This window comes from Esox lucius, chromosome 25 (genome assembly GCF_011004845.1).
Source record: "Esox lucius isolate fEsoLuc1 chromosome 25, fEsoLuc1.pri, whole genome shotgun sequence".
Classification (NCBI taxonomy): Eukaryota; Metazoa; Chordata; class Actinopteri; order Esociformes; family Esocidae; genus Esox; species Esox lucius.
This window is the reverse complement of record NC_047593.1, coordinates 2054412-2078111: the sequence shown is the minus strand read 5'-3', so window position 1 is coordinate 2078111 and position 23700 is coordinate 2054412. Positions and strand designations below refer to the sequence as shown.

At 40.7% G+C, this 23700-nt stretch overlaps 1 long non-coding RNA gene across 1 annotated transcript; it reads left to right on the top strand.

The window, feature by feature from the left end:
• The first annotated feature begins 5768 nt into the window (after positions 1–5768).
• On the top strand, positions 5769–10722 carry LOC105006610. The gene is made up of 6 exons (XR_827433.3): positions 5769–5804; positions 7915–8060; positions 8474–8606; positions 8727–8798; positions 8943–8987; positions 9090–10722. It is a non-coding gene; the product is annotated as an uncharacterized LOC105006610 (long non-coding RNA).
• The last annotated feature ends 12978 nt before the right edge of the window (positions 10723–23700 follow it).

Genomic DNA, 23700 nt, shown 5'->3' with positions numbered 1-23700 from the left:
CCCCCGGTGCCTTGCCACCGAGGAGTTTCTTGACCACCTCAGTGACTTCAGCCCGGGTGATGGACGAGTCCACCTCTGAGCCCTCATCCTCTGCTTCCTCAATGGAAGACATGTCAGCGGGATTGAGTCCGCTTGGCCTGTCGATACCCGTCAGCTGCCTCAGGAGTCACGCACAACCATTTCTAGGGTTTACAAAGAATGGTGTGAAAAGGGAAAAACATCCAGTATGCAGCAGTCCTGTGGGCGAAAATACCTCGTTGATGCCAGAGGTCAGAGGAGAATGGGCCGACTGATTCAAGCTGATAGAAGAGCAACTTTGACTGAAATAACCACTCGTTACAACCGAGGTATGCAGCAAAGCATTTGTGAAGCCACAACACGCACAACCTTGAGGCGGATGGGCTACAACAGCAGAAGACCCCACCGGTAGCACTCATCTCCACTACAAATAGGAAAAAGAGTCTACAATTTGCACGAGCTCACCAAAATTGGACAGTTGAAGACTGGAAGAATGTTGCCTGGTCTGATGAGTCTCGATTTCTGTTGAGACATTCAGATGGTAGAGTCAGAATTTGTCGTAAACAAAATGAGAACATGGATCCATCATGCCTTGTTACCACTGTGCGATAGTCCTTCTCCATGGCCTCACCGAACTCCTCCCAGGCCCGAGTTTTTGCCTCCACAACCACCCGGGCTGCAGCCCGCTTGGCCTGTCGGTACCCGTCAGCTGCGTCAGGAGTCCCACAAGCCAACCAGGCCTGATAGGACTCCTTCTTCAGCTTGACTGCATCCCTTACTTCCGGTGTCCACCACCGGGTTCGGGGATTGCCGCCTCGACAGGCACTGGAGACCTTACAGCCACAGCTCCGAGCGGCCGCTTCGACACTGGCGGTGGAGAACATGGTCCACTCGGACTCAATATCTCCAGCCTCCCTCGGGATCCAGTCGAAGCACTGCCGGAGGTGGGAGTTAAAGATCTCTATGACAGGAGACTCGGCCAGACGTTCCCAGCAGACCCTTACAGTACGCTTGGGCCTGCCGAGTCTGTCCAGCTTCCTCCCCCGCCATCGGATCCAACTCACCACCAGGTGGTGATCAGTTGACAGCTCCGCCCCTCTCTTCACCCGAGTGTCCAAGACATACGACCGCAGGTCAGATGAGACGACAACAAAGTCGATCATCGACCTGTGGCCTAGGGTGTCCTGGTGCCACGTGCACTGATGGACACCCTTATGCTTGAACATGGTGTTCGTTATGGACAAACTGTGACTAGCACAGAAGTCCAATAACTGAACACCACTCAGGTTCAGATCAGGGGGGCCGTTCCTCCCAATCACGCCCCTCCAGGTGTCACTGTCGTTGCCCACGTGGGTGTTTAAGTCCCCCAGTAGAACAATAGAGTCCCCAGTCGGAGCACTTTCCAGCACCCCTCCCAGAGACTCCAAGAAGGTCGGGTACTCTGCACTTAGGCACAAACAACAGTGAGAGACCTATCCCCGACCCGTAGGCGCAGGGAAACGACCCTCTCGTTCACCGGGGTAAACTCCAACACATGGCGGCAGAGCTGGGGAGCTATAAGCAAACCCACACCAGCCCGCCGCCTCTCACCATGGGCAACTCCAGAGTGGTGAAGAGTCCATCCTCTCTCGAGGAGTGTGGTTCCAGAGCCCAAGCCGTGCGTAGAGGTGATCCCGACTACCTCTAATCGGAACCTCTCAACCTCACGCACTAACTCAGGCTCCTTCCCCGCAAGCGAGGTGACATTCCACGTCCCTAGAGCTAGTTTCCGTGTCCAGAGATCGGGTTGTCTAGGCCCCTGCCTTCGACTGCCGCCCGATCCTCTTCGCACCGGCCCCTTATGGTCCCTGTGGGTGGTGAGCCCACGGGAGGGCGGCCCCACGTCGCCCGTTCGGGCTGAGCCCGGCCGGGCCCCATGGGGGAAGGCCCGGCCACCAGGCGCTCGCATACGAGCCCCAACCCCGGGCCTGGCTCCAGGGTGGGGCCCCGGCTGCGCCATACCGGGCGACGTCACGGTACTCATCATTTTATTCATCATTAAGGGGGGTTTGAACCGCTCTTAGTCTGACCCGTCGCCTAAGACCTGTTTGCCTTGGGAGACCCTACCAGGGGCATATAGCCCCAGACAACATAGCTCCTAGGGTCACTCGGGTACTCAAACCCCTCCACCACGTTAAGGTGGCAGTTCTTGGAGGGGGTTAAGATGTTGGAGTGATTGCACCACATCCATAGCTTCTGTATTAAAGACAGCAGTCTAGATAGTAACAATAATTAAAGTAACTATTCAATACAAATATTGTTAAATTTTATTAACTAATACCCAAATATACTAAGCTTGTATGAACATGCTTATGTTTTTCTAGTATGTGTTGCGTGTACATATTTTTTAAATGCCTGTGCAAAAATTAAGTGCGTATAACTGTTGTACTTTGTCTCACTCCCATCTATTTTTAGGAGCAGAAAGGTTCTGTAGTGCTTTGTTTTTCGGCTTCCTGGTATTAACTTAATGTTATGTTACCAAAATCCCTATCCTTATTAATTTGTTGTGACTGAAAAAACATTCCCTATTCAAATGACACATAGGTAGGGTGTAATGTAGGATAGCCAAACATCTAGTTTACCACATACTTTTCCAAAATTACAAAAACATATTCGGTGGGGAAAGAAAAAGGTGGTACATTTCAGTCACAAAGTGTGTTTTGTGTAACTTTTAATCAATTAAATTCCAAAATTGCTCAGTCTATATGATTTGTTTTGATAAATGTGACTGTGTGCCCAATTCCAGAGATGGAACCAAGTCACTGTGTTCCTATTTACAAGTTGCAAGTCTTCACATCAGAAGCTAAAGTCCTGAGTCATATATAAATACATATATATATATATATATATATATATATATATATATATATATATATATATATATATATATATTACAGCTCTGGAAAAAATTAAGAGACCACTGCAAAATTATTAGTTTCTCTGGTTTTACTATTCACAGACAATTTCCAAATAAAAATATTGTCATTTAGAGTATTTATTTGTAGAAAACAACAACTGGTTAAAATAATCAGATGTATTGTTTTCAGACCTCAAATAATGCAAAGAAAACAAATTAATATTCATTTTTCAACAACAAAATACTAACATTTTAAAATCAATATCTGGTGGAATAACCCACATTTTTTATCACAGCTTTCATGCTACTTGGCATGCTCTCCACCAGTCTGTCACATTGCTGTTGGGTGACTTTATGAACAAAAATTCAAGTAGCTCGGCTTTGTTTGAAGGCTTGTGACCATCTATCTTCCTCTTGATGGTTTTCAATGGGGGTTCAGGTCTGGGGATTGGGCTGGCCATGACAGGGTCTTTATCTGGTGGTCCTCCATCCACACCTTGATTGACCTGGCTTGTGTGGCATGGAGCATTGTCCTTTTGGAAAAAACAATTCTCAGAGTTGGGGAACACTGTCAGAGCAAGTGTTCTTCCAGGATAAACTTGTACTTGGCTAGATTAATGCGTCCTTCACAAAGACAAATCTGCCCAATTCCATCCTTGCTGAAGCATCCCCAGACCATTGCCGATCCTCCACCAAATGTCACATTGGGTGCACCATTAGACTACCAGGTGTTGGGCAAAGCTGAAAATGTGTTGAGTGACATTTAAATTGATGGTCATCTCTGTCAGTGGACAGTTGTTTTCACCCTCTGCCAGTCTGTAGCTTTGTTGTCCCCAATGTCTGTTGCTTGACCTTGTTCTTATGAACTGACGTCTTTGACATTTTCAGGATGAAAGCAACCTGAGGCTCACTGTATCCCTCTGCCAGTAAAACCAGAATTGAACCCTTCTTTTCCTCACTCAAAGCTTTTCTTTTCAACTATTTTGTCAAGCTAAATAGATCTTTTTTTAATTCAAATTACCTTTGAGGTACTACTTCCACTGTTTTTGCCATCCAGCTAGTTTTATTGCAAGAGGATAGTGATGACCACAGCAGTGGTATCTATACTTTTCCTTGTTAAATTAGATTCCTTGTTAAATTATTCCAACATAATAACGACCCCAAACACACCTCCAAGACAACCACTGCCTTAATAAAGAAGCTGAGGGTATACCCCAGACCTAAACCCTATTGAGCATCTGTGGGGCATCCTCAAATGGAAGGTGGCGGAGTGCAAGGTCTCTAACATCCACCAGTTCTGTGATGTCATCATGGAGGAGTGGAAGAGGACTCCAGTGTGAAGCTCTGATGAACACCATCCCAAGATGCCAACATGACTCAACACATGCTCCACTAGAGCTGTAGATGCAGGTACTGCTGTACCATCATGATTATGCGCATGAAAAGGTGAAGGAATTGTGTCCCTTATCACAGCCCAAGAATAAAGCACTTTTCAGCTAATTTAAAGTTGTGACTGCAACTAAAATCTTTTGAAAGTCATCATCTTATGGTCATCATCTCACTCCCCATCAGCTTTGTTTGGAGGTGTCAGTTGCCCAACTTCTGAAGCCATGATCAGATCTGATAATATAGAAAAAATACACAAAACAAAAGCTTATGTTTGAATAGGATTCCTGTCTGAGTGATCCTCCTGTACATCCTCATCTAACAGCATGTGATGTTGTACCCACAACAATAACACAAAGAAAGGATCTAGCACAGCTGGTCTTAAAGGAGCAGTTCACCCTGGGCGACCTTAGGTTTTGTTTCACACATAACTTGCCATAATTGCACACCAAAACCCCCACAGTATTATGTTCCTGAGTGGATTGAAGGGAAAACAAGCTCTGAAAAATGAGTGGTCATGTTTTGTTTCTTTTCGCTAAGACTCCATTGTGTACCGATCACGCAAAAAGAAAATGTTATATGTATCCTTGATTGATAAAGCCATTGTCATTCAACAATGTTCCTATCAGCAGTTATATTTTTTAATTTCTAAAAGACTACAGCTGTACCAGCCATTACTCTGCCATTGACCGACCCCTCCACTCAGCCAGTTCTTTCAAAGTGGCAGACTGGATACTGGCTAACTTTATAAAAAGCAAAGCAAAAGCTTGTGTTCATAATTTTTATAAATAATTTTTGGAAGTGATGTTACATTATGATATTGAACCACACATGTTTGAATTAGAGTTGACTACTGTACTGGGTTTAAAAAACAATAGTAACTGGATATTATTAGGATTTTCCTGCCTGGTAAAACGGAGATTGAAGAAGGTTTTTTCTAATCTCATTTGGACCACAACAGTTTAACCAAATCAGCAAATCATTTATTATTTATTATTATTAAACTGAATTGTATTGATTTGTGCCTTGCTTCTTGCTAAACAAACAGTGGGATTTTAGTGCTTATTTCTTCATGGTTAAGAAGTTAACTTGAGATCTGTAGCTAGTAATCTACTGTAAAATGTTCAGACTACTCTTTTTACATATGGCTCATTACTGTTGTTATAACAACAAATTCTGTCACAAATGATTTAGCATTGCTAATTGAAATGCTAAATCATTTTAAGGTAGTCAAACAACTCCACAGTGGCAAAGCCCCGGGGATTGACGAGATCCGTCCAGAAATGTTGAAAGCTTTGGGTGTGGAGGGGATGTCTTGGATAACACGCCTCTTCAACATTGCGTGTCATCCAAGACATCCCCTCCACACCCAAAGCTTTCAACATTTCTGGACGGATCTCGGACCGGGGTGGTGGTTCCCCTGTTCAAAAAGGGGGACCAGAGGGTGTGTGCCAATTACTGGGGTATCACACTTCTCAGCCTCCCTGGGAAAGTCTACTCAAAGGTACTGGAAAGGAGGGTTCGGCAGATAGTCAAACCTCAGATTGAAGAGGAACAATGCGTATTCCGTCCTGGTCGCGGAACAACCGACCAGCTCTTTACTCTTGCAAGGATCCTGGAGCAGCTGAGTGCGAAGCGGTTGGGATGAGGATTAGCACCTCTAAATCTGAGGCCATGGTTCTCAGCAGGAAACCGATGGAGTGCCTTTATCCCAAGTAAATGAGGCTTTATCCCAAGTAAAGGAGTTCAAGTATCTCTGGGACTTGTTCACGAGTGAGGGGACAATGGAGCAGGAGATTGGCCGGAGAATCAAAGCAGCGGGGGCGGTATTGCATTCGTTTTACCGCACCGTTGTGACGAAAAGAGAGCTGAGCCAGAAGGCAAAGCTCTCGATATACCGGCCAATTTTCGTTCCTACCCTCACCTATGGTCATGGCTGGGTCATGACCGAAAGAACTAGATCGCGTGTACAAGCAGCTGAAATGGGTTTTCTCAGAAGGGTGGCTGGCTTCTCCCTTAGGGATAGGGTGAGAGGCTCAGCCATCCGTGAGGAACACGGAGTAGAGCCGCTGCTCCTTTGCGTCGAAAGGAGCCAGTTGAGGTGGTTCGGGCATCTGGTAAGGATGCCCCCAGGACGTCTCCCTAGGGAGGTATTCCAGGCATGTCCAGCTGGGAGGAGACCTTGGGGTAGGCCCAGGACTCGGGAAAGGGAAGTTTGGGGTCCCCTGCTGGAGCTGCTGCCCCCGCGACCCGATACCGGATAAGCGGATGAAGATGAGAGATGAGAGAATTGAAATGCATGCCAGTGGAATTAACTAGCAAGATCTGTGGCCAGCATTCTACTTTATAATGCATTCCTAAAAGCAGTTAATTTGGTTTTATTCAGGATACTGTTTGAAGATTAATACAACAGTGACGTCGTTCATAGAACAAGATTTAGTGGAAAGTTGAGAAAGCATGACATTAACTATTTCTCCTGGTAAATCTGTGTTAAAGTTGATTTTTTGGCCAATTTTTGTTCAATACGATGCAAAGGTATAGCCTAGTCTTTTGGGGCATCATTAGTTAAAATGCCAATTGATTTGTCTCGCTTCTTGAAAACATGGCTATGGAAATTAATGATTGTGATTTATTGCTAAAAATCTATTGTACAATGCCTACTCTTTTTAAACATGGAGGAATGTGACACATTCCTCCTGTAATCATCATTAAAATCTTCTTGGGACTGGCGCCACAGTAGATATTCTGTCAGACTAGATGGGATAGCCTTCGTTGCACTCACACATCAATGAGCCTTGGGCACCCAACCCAGTTGCCAGTTTGTGGTTTTTCCCTTCTCGAACCACTGTCAGTAGGTACTCACCACTGCATACCGGGAGCACCCCACAAGCCTGGCCGTTTCAGAGATGCTCTGACCCAGTCATCTGGCCATAGCAATATTGCCCTTGTCAAATTCGCTCAGGTTTTTACATCTGCCTATTTCTCCTCCATCCAACACGTTGACTACGACAACTGATTATTTGCTTACCATCTAACCTAATCAGATCTTGACATAAGCCCTTGTTAGGAGATGATCAACATTATTTGCTTCACCTGTGAGTGGTAATAATGTTTTGCCTCACCAGTATAAGAATTTACTTGGGGAATGTATACTCCGTGTGTGTATAAAAACTGTATACGTGTAGTCATAGAAATACATATTATTCATTAAGTAAGACAAAGACCCCAACAATGCTTTCATCATCTAGGGAGTTTTTCTGGGCAAATCCTTGTCAGGTTTTTGGTCAAGGTTTTTGGTCATGTTTAAATCTTTTAGAAAAACGGTTTCATTAGCTGAAAATTAGATAGGCAAATCTATTCTTTACAATCATAGTATTTTTTAAACCACACATTTGAACTATAAAGCAAAAACAAGAAAATGTATGTCATTATTGTAATACGTACAGAGCCCTCTACAATTTATTTATAATTAAATGTGGCAAAGATTGCTTTAAGTCTTCTGTTTCAATGAATACTTAAATATTGCAAATGTGAGTGTTGCTCTCGATGAGATCACATGCTTACAGGGAGACTTCAAAGACAAGTAACCACTTGTCTGGCACTTGTTCTTTCAGGAGCTGTGAGTGGCCGTACTGAGAGTAAGAATGTTGTGCTTTTGGAAGGTCTGCTCTAGTTAACAGGACAGCGACATGGAAAATACTGTGACAACAAAGAAAAAAAGAAAAAAAGAACAGAAAATCACATAAAAGTTTCACCACAGGTAAGAGATGGTATAACATTGCAGCCTTTACTTTACTTGAGCAAGAAATCACCACACTACTGTATTATGTTCGAAGTTAGAGGAATATCAGGCCATGAGTGACACCATGTGGTTTAATGTAATATCTTAATGATGTGTTTGTGTTTTGTATGTGTATGTGCATTGCACACGTGTGTGTGTTTGTAATATCATCTATATAATATAATACTTTTACATTACAATAGCAAATTACAATTTGCTAATTTCTGAATTATATCTTCATTCTGTGGCTTGATACTGGGAAATATGTGGTATGGCAATACAGGCACAGTATTAACTCAGTGTCAGTCTCTGCATGATTAACATAAGGATAATAATGATTAATGAGTCTGACAAGTAGATAATATCTGTTTTCATTGTTTATCCACATATAGAGGTTGCAAAGGGACTAAACACATCCAAAATTAGGCAAGAGTGGATTTACAGGAACAAGACAACCAATTATGAAGACTTGCCTGTCCTATCACACTTTGAGTTTCCCTGACAAACTTGTTTCCAGGAGTCAAGGTAAATGGTTTTAAATCATAACAAAAAAGCATATCACATCTATAGCATATAGAGACACAATAAAGAAAAATAGAAAAAGGCTTCCTTTTCTTTGGAGGTTTAATATATTTTCATTTGTAGGTTTAGAAGATTGCTTTCATGATGAAATTTGCAGTCCTTGCCATAATGCTTTTGTTTACCGTGCCGAATACAGTAAGTATTAATACACGTGTAGTGCAGTGCTATTACAATGATATGATCAATTTAAGGGAATAGTGATGTAACGGTCTACTTGAATTATTTTCTTTTTTTCAAGATTTTTAAGCAAATGTTATAAAATCTTTCTCTTTTTTACAGTTTTCTGGGCATCACTATCACAGAAGCTACTCTCACAGTGATGAAGTAAGGATCTACACTGTAATAACTGTAATGCATTCTTTTGATATTAGACTACCACCATGTCACTAAGCTATTATAAATTAATCCCCTGATGTATTTGTTTAGAGGTTCTACCATTTCCTGATGCCAACATATACCTGGTATCAACCTAGACCAGTGCCTCCACGGTTTGTGTTCCCACTTTGGCCTCTCTTCCCGGGATTAATTCCAGCCACTGTACCTCTACCTGCACCAAATCCTGGACCAAGTCCTAGCAACCCCACCCCTGCCCCTATCACCACCATAATCAGGGGAGATAATGGATAGCTAGAAACCTTGGTTATCTTGGAAGAAGACTGATATCAACCCAATGGATTTTATTTTTAACTCATGAAATATGTGTGGTCTTTTGGTAAAATCTTTTAGTTTCCAGTTCTCTTATATCTATTTTTTTAAATCTCGGTGTTGATGTATTGTGTATATCCATTTATTTTGTATCATGTTAAATATTTTACATTGTTACTGGACAAAGGTTTCTGGTCTTTTCTAAATATGTGTATATCTAAATGTAGTTTATATCTTTTTATTATTCACTTCAATATTTTTCTATGCTAATTTCAGTTTGACACAAAAAATATCATTTTGTGTGGCCTTGGGTGGTCTATTGATGCACATGTGCTGCTGTGGTTTGGGTTGTCCATGTCTGGCCCAGAGCAAATTCAGCACACTCTGTGCTCTCATTTTCTGTCTTTCTTTTAACTGCCTTTCCTCTATCCAATAAAGCATAAAATATACCTTCAAAATATGAATTTGTGACAGTCAAAAAGGTGTGGACTTGATGGCTTAAAGTAATCCAAAGCTTAAATGCTACTGGGTGGGTCTGGTGTTTTGGCATATCTTACACAGGATAATAAACATAGATTAAGTAGAGCTCACTGTTGATGTCATAATACCTCTTTTTGATGACTCAGACATTTCTTTCTGCAATGAGTGATAGCCTACACTTTAGTCAGCATGAAATGATAAGCATTTCTCTCATAGAAAAAAATTACTCTGGCACACCGCTATTCTCAGTAAGTGGTAAGACGTATTGCATTAGCCAAATATTAGTGTGAAGGAGTTGTTTTCAACTATAGGATTTTTTTCAACATTTAACATTAGTTATTTAAGTTGTTAAATCAATGTAATCAAGTGCATCAGAAAAAGTCTATAAAAGAAGCAAATACAACTGTGTGTGAAAGAGGCAGGTTCCTTGCCGAATGTGAGTGTGCCATCTAGTGGAACAGCTTAATAACTGCTCATGGGCTCAATCAAATCCCTTCCACCCTATGAAACATGTTGTAATAGAGTTGGTTCTGTTCACATGATGATTAGTAACTTGTCTAAGACCAGAAGACTTATGTTACTTCCCAGTGCTAATGTTTAGGCTATGGCTCATTGGGTTAAGTGTTGTAGCATGCAGATTAAGTAAGTTCAAATCCTGTCAGTTACATCAGGACATTCATTCACTTTATGAAGACATCCTGACATGATCCTTCCCTGTTTGTCTGTCTCCAGCAATGGGTTACACACATACTTGGGATTGGGGTTAGGCTTTATTGTGGTAAACCTTTCATAAAGAATAAAAAACTACATATGTTTATACCATACCTCTATCCTGTGATCAAATATGCTTTTTTTGAATAGCTTTGTTTGACACACATTTAATTTAACCTTGGATTAGGAAGTGCTTCCACTACATGTAGACATTCATCATAATCCCAGCTATTCACATGATCTCTGTACTTGTTCAAAGACAATAAAGTTGAATCTAATCTAATTAATGAATCAATCGTCGTAATTATTATCCTCGTCCTAAACACAGATATTATGGGTTTCGCCTGAGGTCACAATTGTGTTTTGATGCCAGCAATGTTTGGTGTCATCTCCTTCAGCATGGGTTTTACTAGTCACCATTTAAATCAAGATGTCTTTCACCTGGGCTGGCGCATCTTATATTTAAGAGCTGCTGGCAGAGGGAATGCTGAGGTAGCAACTCCGTCAGCAATTTCTCCCACTTGGTTAAATGCCTGAAGTGTAAGCCTTGTTTGATTCGGCTCTACTAATATTTTGACTTTCTATCCTATGTTTCTATTTTCTTACAATCTTGTTTGTGTATATTCAGGCAGATTTGTGGGTAGTTATGGTGTTTATCTACAGTATTAGGTTACATTTATTAATTGCAAGGGATATTAAAATACATTCCTTGGTGGATGCTTTTCAGAACCTTTTTTACAAATTCACCCTTTTTCATTTTGGTTGCTGAGCGACTTGTTTGTTAGTTGCTATTCTGTTTGAGACAACATTTTTAATTGTAACAAAACTGGTTCTCAACCGGGAATAAGTAAGGTAGTTGGACCTAATCATAACAAAAAAGACAAACAAACACGTAAAAAAAACATAGACTTGAAAACAATTGAGGAAGACTACACTTAATAGAAATAGCAGGCACATGTATTAAAACAAATCTGATTGACAGTGCAGCATCTGCCCAAAAAGCGGTAGTGAAAGAGTTGCTTAAGGCTGCTTCATGGAGAATGAAATTCTACCAGAGATGGAGACATTTCATCATTTAAAATGCAAATGAAACAAGGAGAGAGTTTGATCTTTGCTGGAGCAGCTTGCTGGCTGCTATCCTTTAAGGCAAGAGTTCTATAAACTGAATTTTGCAAGACTATGTTGAATTCGCAAGGGACCTAAAATACATTTCTGATTGGTGGTTTGGCTCTCAAGACTTTGTGGACTTTGAGGGTTTAGAGTATAGAAGCACAACAATGTATAATGTCAATATGTACAGTTCGTACCAGTCAAATTCATACAAAAATATGAAAGAACTAACTTACATGAACTTTTCGAAACATCCAAATTCACATATTTTTCACACATCAGTCTTTTGACCAAACATATTAGGTCTGAAAAATATTGGATCTAAGCAAATTAGATTAGTCAAAATGTAATTTGACAAATGTACACTGCTCAGAAAAGTTAAGGGAACACTTAAATCGCACATCAAGTCTCGATGAAGGAAATATGTTAAAGATCAAAATCTTTACTGTACATTGTGTAATTCATTGAGAACAAAATTACTTAACAATGGTCAGAGGAAACCAAAATCACCAAAAAAATCACCGGCTGTTCCAACTTGCGTGAATTTCACTACGGCAACTCATAATGTGACTCAGGAGTGTGTATGGCTCCCACGTGGCTGTATGCAGCAAGTGGTGGTCTCTGCGACCCTTCAAGGATATGCCTCCCAAGACCATCGCTGACCCACCGCCAAACTGGTCATGCTGGATGATGTTGCAGACAGCATAACGTTCACCACGGCGTCTCAGGACTCTTTCGCTCAGTGTGAACTTACTCCTATATGTGAAGAGAACAGGGCGCCAATGGACCTGCCAATTCTGGTGTTCTCTGGCATATGCCAATCGAGCTGCACAGTGGTGAGCTGTGAGCACAGTTCCCACTGGAGGACATCGGGCCCTCATGCCACCCTCATGGAGTCTGTTTCTGAAAGTTTGGTTAGAAACATGCACACCAGTAGCCCGCTGGAGTTCATTTTGTAGGGCTCTGGCAGTGCTCCTCCTCCTCATACAAAGGAGCAGATACTAGTCCTGCTGCTAGGTTGATGCCCTTCTACGGCCCTGTCCAGCTCTCCTCGTGTAATGGCCTCTCTCCTGGTGTCTCCATACTCTTGAGACTGTACTGGGAGACACAGCAAACCTTCTTGCAACAGGACATATGGATGTGCCCTCCTGGAGGAGCTGGACTACTTGTGCACCTTGAATGGACTGCAGGTACCACCTCATGCTACCAGTAGTGACAAGGACACTAGCTAAATGCAAAAGTAGATAACAATCAGAGAGAAACTATAAGTAGAGGGCAATTGTCTGTGGCCACCAACTGCAAAACCATTCCCTTCTGGCTGTTGCCTCTCCAGTGCACCTGTTGTCCCTTTCATTTGCACCAAAAGAGGTGACATTGATTCACAATCGCATACACTTCCTAACTAGACAGATTGATATCCCTGAAGTTTAACTGATATGTTATGCTCTGATTTACTTAATAACATGTTCCTTAATTCTTTTGAGCAGTGTATATCAGAATATCAACAAAAAAGTGATTTGTCATGTTGTTCTATGTTGTCTTGAATAGAACACCTACCAGATGGTAGATTTCTAGGACCAAGATAGAGCAGCCCTAGTTTACAGGGTTGGAGGTTTTTAGACTCACCTAAAATAACTGTCTGGGACACATTTTAGTTTTCATTAACATTTCAGGCAGACACTGTAGGGATATTTTCATAAAATGTTATTTCACATTAACCTGATGAAGAGTAGACAGAACGTCTCATGTGATCACTTGCATATTAATTGAGTGTTAATTGATAAAACATTTAACCAGGGCTCATATTATTTTCCCAAACAGTTTAATGGTTAAGAGAGAGTGATGAACTATTGTTCCCATGGTCAGTACAATGAGTGGTTGTTGTTATCTCATATTGAGGACAGAAGGACCTGTAGCTTGTCCTTGACTGTCTTGGCAAAATCTTGGGAGGATGAGTGAGCCCATAGATAAGGAAATCTTCCCATTTCAGAGAATATGCTGAGTCATGATGAGTAGTGGCTGGGGGAGCGAATCCCAGAGGTTTGTGAAAAACATGATGGAAAATTCGAGAAGGATCCATCCAGAAATTAGCATAATGGGAGGACCTAATATCATTGTATAACCATACTGTATAAAAATTGGAAGTCGGTTGTTCTGCAGACCAACATGGCTTGGTTGCTCTGCAGATCAGCATGGCTTTATGACGTCAATAAAGTCTACTTTTGGATTCGAAGGCTCCTGAGTCTTTGCATCTTTTATTGTCTGGAAATCTGAAGTGTTTTCCACGACAACACTTATCCAGAGCAACTTACAGTGCATTAATTAATTAATCTTAAAATACCTAGTCAACCATATCTTATTCATAGTAATTACTTTCATTATAATAGACTGAGCTATGCCAAGGCTGCATGCAGTCAAAGAGGCCTTACACAGGACCTACACATGAAACATTACTTGCGACTCTGCCCTCCACAATGTCCTACATTATTCTCTCACAACTGACTTTCATGCTTTATTTATCCTCCCTATGCCATTCACCAAGACAGGCCTGGGACACTCTTGTTTCCCATAGGGGCAGGGGTCACACCCAGGAAAGTTGCCATATTCACTGGCGGTGCACAGACCCAGAAACTTGCATACACAATAATCAACACTGCTTACAAAATTCCCTCTCCAGCATCCAGCAACTTGAAAGAAATGCAACTAATGCTCAGTCTGCTGCTTTGCATAAGCCAACCCATATAACCAATTGTATTACAAATCATTGCCATCTATATATTTTCCCACCACAACAACTGAATGAGTAGCCAAGAATGCCCCATTTCAGCACAATGTTCTAGAGGGAAAAAAGGTCAGGGTACAAAGTAACGGCTTGGACCTTTACAGTTGTTTTGGAGATAATTGTAAAACCGTCAAGCTTCATTTTTTTAGATTTTGAAGCAGATTTCCTTGTTTTTTTTCCTACCGAAAATTACAGTATACAAACTTTTTTATTGGGTTCAGCAGAATCTGGCAAACCAGGCGATTTAAGCCATTACAGTAAATGTAATACCAGAATCCATCATTTGCAGACTTTTGCGCTGGTGGTGCGGGCTGAAGAGACAGAAGTCACTAAGAAGTCTTAAAATATCAAAACGTTTGTGACCCAAATACATGTTAATGTGAGGTCTGCCATCAGGTCACGCCCTCAACCCTGTCCTCGATCACCCAAACACAGCCCACTTACTAGATCACCTGAACACAGCACACTCCCTAGAGCACATTCACCTGAATTCTGAACACCTATGCACACACTCCTGTCCCTAATCACCGTCCTATATATTTCAGTTCAGTCCCCCTGTTTATTTGCGAGGTATTGCCAGTTCATCTGCATTCTCAGTGTTCAAATAAATTTTCTGTATTGGACTCTTCTGTCTACCTGTGTTTTTTTATTCCTTCTGCCTGCCTCTTGACTTCAACTCCTGCCCTGCGTTCTGTACCTTTGTTCAAAAAACGGCGCTTCTGCGCCGAGTTATGCATCTGTTGAAGGTGGAGAACCAGGGGAACACGCTGGTGATTGCTATTTGCACACAAACAGAGTATTAGTTGTAGCAATCCAGAGTAGTCATTGGCAGTTGTCTTGTCATATAGACAATTGCCATTACCAAATGGTTGGAGTTACAAACGTACACATTACTCTCTTCGAAATAGGAGTGTCTCTGGAAGATGTGGATGTGTTTAGTTTTGATGTAAGATGCCCACAAGCCATACTATTAACCAAAGGCTAAGCTAATAATTATTGTAATAATAATCATAAAATAGAAAATGTTACATGTTTGGGAACTTAGAGCAATATGAATTACAATGCTAAAAAGCAGAAAGAAGATGAATGAAGACATTTTATAGAGTTGATGCTTCAGGGCTTAATGAAAATTATTAATTGAAACAGGATCAAGTCGTCTCAATCTAGTCATTATTTTCAAGGGGACAGATTAATTATATTGATTGTTTTTGTGTTACTGCTGCAGTACTCATTTGTATTACTCAGATACCTGTGTATAGGGATTTGAATCCTCTTTTACATTATTATAATTTTTATGAGCTTAAGAAAATTGAGTGTGATGAATCCCCTTTGGGGTCTTTGTGATTGATGCATATTTATAGAATATTCCTGCGGATTCCTTTTTATGGAAACATTTTCAGCATTTAACTCACATTTTACATAGAACTTGGAAAGCACTGTTTATATACATATATATTTATATATGTCGTTTGTTTAATGGGGTCTGCAGTGATTTTCGATCTTTTTGGACTTGGATTAGGCCATTCAAAAATGTCTTAATGTGGTCTGTTCGGTTTGGTAATTAACTTTGGATCCTTTGGATCTTTGTGTCCATTGATTTAACATTTTCCCATGATGAAATTTTGATAATGATCTTTACTTAGGGATGTGAATTCAGATTTTTTGGATTGTCCTCTTTTCTTGATTCTTATTTTGTTCCTTCAATCTTACAAAAACTTTTAGTAAAGTGGTATTCCTTAAATAAATCCTTATAACTTGAGGGCATTTCATACTAAATCCCACCCTGATTATAAGCTCAACCTTATACATTATCATTGCTAACCTTTACCACTTTCTAACCTAGCCCTTATCCTAACCAACACCCTTGGGGATACAGTCTATTTACAAAACCTTAACATCACTAACTTTTACCTTTTTGTTATTTAATCTTAACCCAAACCTTGACCCCAGTGCTGTGATACTAACCTTAGCCCTAAACTTAATTTGTATCTTAAAATAAGAAATAATAAAATTCATTATATCTGATGAGCTAACAATAACAACTAATTGAGCTTAATTTGCTCATACTTAAAGAAGTAAGTGCAGGTTCTTCAGCTGAGCTCTGGAACTGAGAGACTACACACTATTCATTTCCTAACCTGTTCTTGTTGAACACCACTCTTCCAAACATTCAACAAAATGGCACACACACTTGTACTTATACTTTGCTACTTCACCATTTTCCATTTCATCCAGCAGGGAGTTCACAAGCTAAATTGGATGCAGCCCATGAAGGATATGGAATATGAGTAGTTAATGTAGGGTATAATGTGTCAGAATGGGGATTTATGGCGGGCGGGGCTTCCATATTGATGTGACAGGTGGGCGGGACATCCGGTTTGTAGGGTGGGACTTTCTGTATGACGTATGTTAGGGTGGGACTTCCTGTATGACGTATGTTAGGGTTGGACTTCCTGTATGACGTGTGTACAGGCAGGACTTCAGGAGTGACGTATGCATGTCCGGTGACTTTATAATTTATGATTACATTGATGTGTCCGTGTTTGATGTTTTACAACGCCTGATGAGCAAAACAGACTAGTGTTATAACAGGTGGGTTATGTTTGATGATTAACAAATGGGCCTTAGGGTTCCGGAATGTTAAATTCCCAGGCAATAAATAAGTGTTGTGTCAGCGGTAAGTTGTTTGGTGTTCAACAAAAGGGTACCAGGGTTCCACTGCCATGTGGTACAACAGATGTAAACTTCCATGTTTTACAATGTGCATGTAACATGGTGTTTTTCCACAAGCACAGAAAAATGTATGTATTTATCAATAGATAAATACATACAGCAGTGGGACATGACGGTCACCAACACGTTGATAATCAATTATATTTGTGTAGATGTATAGGGTGTTAAACCCAGCCAGAATATCTGTGGGGAATGTCCCGTACCATGGGACATACCATCGCTTGCCTGGTTTTAAGCCCAATATCTGTTCCAGTTTTGCACTAAATTTCAAACTAAACTGGGGCTCACCTTTTAGAAACATTCTATTTTTAAATTCATCGTACCCTGCCCATACACCATGTGGTTTTATATAACTGTTGAGCTCTGTCACTAGTTTTAATATCCTGCTGTAATAACCGGTGTTGAGTTCATATTTCCAAGTTTTGTCGTTATTCGAGTCATGTAGTTCAAATGCGTTTTCACCCCATGTAAAGGTCTTATGCTGGTATTGGAATTCTATCAAAGATACTTCCCAATCACCTTTCAAATCTAAACCTTTGGCAAATTTTGTGGCATAGCTCAAACTCGTATTGCTTGGATAGACATGTCTCGATGAGTTACTGGGAAGCGTTATGTAGAAGCCACCGTCACCCATGCTGATCGCAGTCAATGTAAATGAGTTTTATCTAGTTTCTAGGTCAACCACTTGTTCCAATGGTATCCAGCTGTTGAATTTCTCAGGCCAACCAAGCCATTTCACAAGACACATTTTCTTCTCTTTCTGTACTTTCTCATTCAAAACTGCTTCCACTTTAAAAGTTGTATCCTTAGCCATGATTATTTTCAGCAATTCCTGTTCATAAAAGGTACCAACTATCACATCACCATCATAATCTTTTATTCTATATACAGGAGGTACCCGAGGAATACATTCTTTTATTGTAAAATATTCATCTGTGTACCCTTTTTCATAGCCTTTTGTCAACGCACCTCTCAGCTTTGAGAGTCTCACAGTATCCCCAACATGGAACTTGTAGCTTTGATTACCATTTCTTGTTAATGTTGTACCATACAGGTTCTTGATAACTAATCTAACATTTTCTTCACAAATGTCAGCAGGCTTCATCTTAATAGACAGATGGTAGATATGGTTGTATCCGTGAACTAAATCTTGAATAACTTCAACATAGCGATGAGTGTTGGCAGCTGTGAGATACCTCCACATTTGTGATTTAATTGTTTTATTAAATCTCTCAACGATACTCGCTTTGACATCATTTCCTGTAGCAAAATGTTTTATGTTGTACTTATTCATCAACATTTCAAAATGTGAATTAAAAAACTCCTTTCCCTTGTCCGTTTGGAATTTTGCGGTGTTCTTCCTTCTTTTAATGTGTCTTCAAATGCACGCTTACCTCGATAGAGCTTTTATTTCTCAGCACGCGAATCCATGCGTATTTGCTTAATACATCTATGCTTGTTAATATAAATTTCATGTTATCGTTTTCCACACTGTAAGCACTCATGTCAACCAAATCCAGCTGAAATTGTGAATATATATCATGAACAATTACACTATTTATTTTTAAATGTATAGCTACAGGCCTGTGTAGCGTGTATGCATCCTGGGCGAGCAGCCAGTCATTGGCCTCACCATTTTTGAGGATCTCCCCGGTTTTCTCCAAGTACGCTCTTTTCAAACCATCTCTACCCACATAAGCACCAGGGTTTGCCGGGACATAGTAAATACTTTTCATAACCTGTTCAGACATCGTAGAGTGTTCAAGCAATAATAAGAATGAATACATGGACACAATCTCAGCTGAGCCCTGCCCACCAAGGTTTGCCAACTTACTAGATGTCACAGACATAATAGAAGTGCTACAAGATTCAGCACCAAAGGCACAGCCTCAGATTACACCTGAGAAAAAGACCCTCTCACCACATACTTTATCTCTTTCTCCAGCATCTCCTCATCTATGCTTCCCAGAGAAAATGGAGAAACTGGTGTGTGCTGGAACCATATTATCCCACTCTTTTGCAAGCCCCCAGATACCGGTCAAAAAACGGCTGGCTCCTCAACCACCAAAGCCGGCGGACCCAGCTCCCCCTCCTCCTGTGAGATCTCTTCGTTCACAACGCCAGGGCCCACACCCTCTTCCTTCTGTTCGAGGTGTACTGATACCAGCTCTCAGTGATATGTGTCGGGTCCCCGCTGTGACAACAGCAACTTTATCAAATGTTTACAGAACAAGCGGGAACCCAGTGTGCCTGTATCTTTCTCTATTGCTGTTCTATTACATGATAGAAAGTCTAAGGCCTTCAAAAGCCGCACAGCAAACCCATCTAATCTAGTGCCTATTGCACGTCAAACTAAAATTACTGTGGGGACAAAAAATAAGACGGTTAAGTTAGCACTTTTAAACATCCGCTCACTTAAAAATAAATCACTTCTAGTCAACGAATTAATAACTAGACACAACCTGGATTTTATGTTTCTAAATGAAACTTGGCTAGAAGACAACTGCAGTGCAACAATTCTCAATGAAGCATCCCCTCCTAATTTTAATTTTATGAGTGTCTGCAGATCAATGAGGAGAGGTGGGGGAGTAGCTGCTCTTTTTAAAGATGTCTATCAATGTAAGCAAATATCATTTGGGAACTACCAGTCTTTTGAATATCTGGGTATTGTGTTAAAAGGTGCTCCTCGCATTTTACTTATCACTATTTACCGACCTCCTAAATACTCTCCAGCCTTTACAGAACTGTTATCATTAGTTTCCTCAGAGTTTGACTGTTTTGCTATTGCTGGAGATTTTAACATTCACATAGATAATGCAGAAAACAATATGGCAAAAGAAATCAAAACAGTTTTAATAACTTTTGATCTGACTCAGCATGTACATGGACCCACACACTATCGTGGACACACTCTAGATTTACTTATCAGCAAGGGTATAAATATTTCATCAATTATTATTAAGGATGTAGCACTGTCTGATCATTTCTGTATTTTCTTTGATATATTGATCTCTCCTGCCATTGAAGTTAGATCTGTGTTTGTCAAGAAGAGATGCTTAAATGAGAACACTAGTATACTATTTATGAAGGCCATATCTTTAACACCAAGCATATCTGCTGACTCTGTTGATTTTCTCCTTGATTCTTTTAACTCAAAGGTTAAAAGTGTAATTGATGATATTGCTCCTGTGAAAGTCTGGAAGAATGGTAGACAAAAAGCACCTTGGAGAAACTCGACAGCAGTGCAAAATATGAAAAGACAATGCAGAAAAGCAGAGCGCATGTGGTGAAAGACAAAACTTGTAGTCCATTACAACATCTACAAAGACACCATCCATGCTTTCAACATGGAATTAGGCAAAGCTAGACAGATTTTTTTCTCAAATATTATAAACAGAAATCTAAATAATACTCGCATTCTTTTGCGCTACTGTCGATAGACTAACAAATCCCCCAAGCCAGATTCCCAGTGAAATGCTCTCAGACAGCAAGTGCAGTGAGTTTGCATTCTTTTTCTCTGAGAAAATCAATAATATCAGAAAGGTGATCAGCACATCCTCGAGTAGTGCTGGGGTCAGACAGATCCAACCACAACCTGAGAAAGTGGTTACCATGTGATTTCGAAGAAATTGATTGCAAAGTTTTGGAAGAAACTGTTCAACACCTTAAAACATCAACATGTGCCCTTGACGCACTTCCCACATCTTTTTTCAAAAGTGTGTTAAACTGTTTAGAAGTAGATCTCATAAAAGTGGTAAATGCCTCACTTCTCTCTGGAAGTTTCCCAAACTCCCTGAAAACTGGTGTTGTCAAACCCCTCCTGAAAAAGAGCAATCTGGATAAGACCATATTAAACAACTATAGACCGATCTCAAATCTTCCTTTCATAGGCAAGATCATTGAAAAAGTTGTCTTCAATCAGCTGAACAAATTCTTAAACTCAAACGGATACTTTGACAATTTTCAATCTGGTTTCCGACCGCATCACAGCACAGAGACAGCGCTCATTAAGATAATAAACGATATTCGCTTAAATACTGACTCAGGCAAAGTATCAGTGCTGATACTACTTGATCTCAGTGCTGCATTTGACACTGTCGATCACAACATACTTCTAGACAGGCTGGAAAACTGGGTGGGGCTCTCTGGGATAGTCCTAAAATGGTTCAGGTCATACTTAGAAGCAAGATGGTATTATGTGAGTATAGGAGACCATAGGTCTGAGTGGACGTCCATGACATGCAGAGTTCCTCAAGGCTCAATTCTTGCGCCACTCCTATTCAACCTGTACATGCTCCCAATGAGCCAAATAATGACAAAGAACCAAATCTCTTATCACAGCTATGCAGATGACACACAGATCTACTTAGCCCTATTGCCAAACGATTACAGCCCAATTGACTCCCTGCTCCAATGCATCGATGAAATAAATAGTTGGATGTGCCAAAACTTTCTTCAGTTAAACAAAGATAAAACTGAAGTTATTGCGTTTGGAAATAAAGATGAAGTTCTCAAGGTGAACGCGTACCTTCACTCTAAAGGTCAAACAACTAAAAATCAAGTCAGGAATCTCGGTGTGTCTCTAGAGTCAGACCTTAACTTCAGTAGTCATGTCAAAGCAATAACTAAATCAGCATACTATCATCTGAAAAATATTGCTAGAATTAGATGCTTTGTTTCTAGTCAAGACTTAGAAAAACTAGTGCATGCTTTCATCACCAGCAGGGTGGATTATTGTAATGGACTCCTCACTGGCCTTCCCAAAAAGACCATAAGACAGTTGCAGCTCGTACAGAACGCCGCGGCCAGGATTCTCAGCAGAACCAGAAAATATGATCATATCACACCAGTCCTCAGGTCTTTACACTGGCTGCCAGTTACATATAGGATCGATTTTAAAGTATTACTACTGGTATATAAATCGTTCAAAGGCCTAGGACCTCAATACATTGCAGATATGCTCAATGAATATAAACCCAAACGAACACTCAGATCATTAGGATCACATCAGCTAGAAATACCAAGGGTTCACTCTAAGCAAGGAGAGTCTGCTTTTAGCTATTATGCCAGTCGCAGCTGGAACCAGCTTCCAGAAGAGATCAGATGTGCTCCTACAGTAGTCACATTCAAATCCAGACTCAAAACACATCTATTTTACTTTGCATTTAATGAATGAGCACTGTGCCACTGTCCGTCCGACTGTTTTCACTGTCCTTTATTTTATTATATTTTTTATTCTAAACTGTATTTGACTTTATATTCTTAACGGTTTTAATTTTTCTTATTTCTTCACTGTTCTGTATTTGATTTTATATTCTTAATGGTTTTTATTCTTTCTTATTTCAAATGGATATTTATGTAAAGCACTTTGAATGACCATTGTGTATGAAATGTGCTATATAAATAAAATTGCCTTGCCTTGCCTTGCCTACATGTTTAACATCGTTTTATTTGAGTTTTCGAAATTACACAACCAAGATATTCAGAAAAGTTACACAAACATTCAGATTTCTCATAGTCTTTGTTTATATACATGTTAACATGAGAACTGAAGTTACCATGCCTTAGACAACAGACTCTTTGCTTTCGTCGCACCATGACGCCACTGTGTCGCATACAGCATCCTCATTCATTTTGTCCATTCATCCCTGTTCTCACTCAGTCTCTGTGTAATGTTCGGCTCCAATTTGAGCTCCGGCAGAAAGTTCTCAGCGGCCTTGTGAACAGCAGTCATCGGTGCGTGAAAACCCGATGCGTTCAAAGCCTTGACCAACACGTTTCAGTCGCAGTGTTAAAACTGTCTCCACAATGTCATCATAATGGGTCTCAAAAAAATGATCAGGTGGTTTGAGACAACAATGTCTTGTCTGGCTCGGGTGGTCCACTTCACATCCAATGCATGCTTTGTGTAGAATACCCCCAACAACGTTTTCCAGAATCATACCCATTGTTGCTTTGATGATCTTTAAAACTTTTGGTACAAGGTGTTTGTCCATTTTGTGATAACTCTTGTTAGCATTTGAAATGTATGACAGATTAAGAGGACCTAGCTGATCACCAATCCGGTCAATCCAGAGGTAGTTTCTTGCTGGGTATGCTGGTTGAATCGAGCTGTCGGGGTCAATGGTTCCATAGAAGGTTTCAGCGTTGTAATCCCAGGTGTCACACAGCCAGTCCTCCGCCTTGGATTCTTCAATCACCGCTTGGTTGTAATCTTGAGACATGTTTTGTAAATTCTTCCGACTGCTTGATAGTCTCAGGCGGTCTGTCTGTTTTTATGCTGTGTTGAGGATGGTGTTAACGTAAGGCGGCGCTTCAGGGTCTTACGTCAGTCAAACTGTCTGCGGTCACAATCGACCCCGCTGACATTTTCTGGAAATATCTAACAGAGTCATACTCTTTCAGCCCCTCGACAACTTTAAACAGTACATCTACTGTATTATGTGGGCCTCGTTTCGGCCCCAAATAATTTTTTTTCGAAAGGTCCCCCATAATCTAGCATTAAAAACCCTTTGATCAGTCACACCAGCCTTAAACACATGGCCTTCGGGTTATTCATAAAATGCCACCTCCAGT